Below are 2,053 nucleotides of genomic sequence, written 5' to 3' on the forward strand. Positions count from 1 at the left end.
TTATATGAGCTTGCATATATGACTAGTCAATCTAACATGAGATCATACTGCAGTAGGTCATACTAGTGTCATATGATTATTCCAGGTGACTGCTATTCTTAAAAGAAGAGAAGAAGTGTAGAGAAAGAGAGACACAGAAGCAACATGGCCACGTGAAGGAGGCAGACACTGGAGCCAAGCTGTTGTAACCAAGGAATGCATGTGTCTCCAGAAACAGGGAAAGACCAAGAAGGATCTTTTCCTAGAGACTTCAGAGACAGCATGGCCTGGCTTTAGACACCCTGAATTTAGATTTCTAACATCCAGAAATGTAGACAATGAATTTATCTTCTAAATTGCCACATTTATGTTACAGATGACCCTTAATTAGGAGTTAGGGGTGCTGACTCTTTGTGCAGTTGAAAATCTATGTATAACTTTTGACTCTTCCTACAGTAACTACTCCATTACAACAAGATGGCGGATCTGGAAGACATGAAGTGAGGAGCTCCATCAGCAACAACACAGACCAAGCAGGCTCAGGGGATGGTCCTAGAAATCTGAACCACATATAAAGGAATATTTAGAAGCTTGGAAGGCTTACAGCTGGGGGAATTTGTAGCAGAATCAAAAAATCCATTGCTTTCTAATTCAAGATGCTCAGCTGGTGCTGGAGCCGCCATCTTGGGAGAGACTAAGCGGGGAAAGGATCAGGCAGCCAGGAATGCCTAACAGAACAATGGAGATACAGGTGTGGACATTCTTTTTTTTTGGTATCTGTTCATTCTTGTTGTATGCGCAGCTCCATTCTGGTGACTAGAGGGGATGCTTGAGTGAATGGACACCCCATCCCCACCCCTGGAGGGTTCTACTACGCATGCGAACAGGTCTCCTCGAAATTTACAGTGACGGTTTCCACTTAAAACCAAACGGCCACCACTCATCTGTCAGATTGTCGTACTGTGGTGGCTTGTGAATTGCTATGATTCTGAAAGCTATACCACCGGTATTTGAAATACAAGCAGGGTCACCAATGGTGGACAGGTTTCAGATGAGTTTCCAGACAAAGACAGACTAGGAAGAAAGAGTGACAAACTACTTCTGAATCTTTAGTTACTGAAAACCTTATGAATAGTAGAGAAACATTGTCAGATAATAGTGCTGGAAAATAAGCCCCACAGGTTGGAAGGCACTCAAAATGCGACTGGGGAAGAGTTGCCTTCTCAATGTACAGTTGACCATGATGATACGAAAGGAGTAAAGCCTGTGAGAGAAAAGCCCACAGAACCTTCATTTGCTGATGGGGCACAACTCAAAATGAAGAGAAAGAGCTTTAAACATCCATTGAAAATCGGAACATGGAATGTACGAAGTATGAATCTAGGAAAATTGGAAATTGTTAAAAATGAAATGGAATGCATAAACATCAAAATCTTAGGCAATAGTGAGCTGAAATGGACTGGTATTTGCCATTTTGAATCTGACAACCACATGGTTTACTATGGTGGGAATGACAAATTGAAGAAGAATGGTGTTGCATTCATTGTGAAAAAGAACATATCCAGATCAGTCATGTGGTACAATGCCATCTGTGATATGATAATATCAATGTGCTTACAGGAAAACCCAGTTAATACCATTATTATCCAATTTACACACCAACCACTAAAGCCAATGAGTATGAAATAGAAGAATTCTACCAAATTCTTCAATCTGAAATCGATCAAACATGCAATCAAGGTGTATTCATTATTACTGGTGATTGGAACGCAAAGGTTGGGAGAAAAGACAAAGGATCAGTAGTTGGAAAATTTGGACTTGGTGATAGAAATGATGCTGGAGAACGCATGATAGAATTCTGCAAAACCAATGATCTGTTCATTTCAAGTAACTTCTTTAGACAGCATAAAAGATGACTACACACATGGGTCTCACCAGATGGAATAGACAGAAATCAAATTGACTACATCTGTGGAAAGAGATGATGGAAAAGCTCCATATCATCAGTCAAAACAAGGCCAGGGGCAGACTGTGGAACAGACCATCAATTACTCATATGCAAATTCAAACTGAA

General features: G+C 40.6%; 1 protein-coding gene across 2 annotated transcripts in view; it reads right to left on the minus strand.

Annotated features, from left to right (window-relative positions):
- Window positions 1-2,053, minus strand: part of PRKG2 (protein kinase, cGMP-dependent, type II) — a 188,493-nt gene that overhangs the window by 24,555 nt on the left and 161,885 nt on the right. The gene's annotated exons all lie outside the window — the stretch shown is intronic.

This window comes from Chrysochloris asiatica, unplaced genomic scaffold (assembly GCF_000296735.1).
Source record: "Chrysochloris asiatica unplaced genomic scaffold, ChrAsi1.0 scaffold00311, whole genome shotgun sequence".
Taxonomy (NCBI): Eukaryota; Metazoa; Chordata; class Mammalia; order Afrosoricida; family Chrysochloridae; genus Chrysochloris; species Chrysochloris asiatica.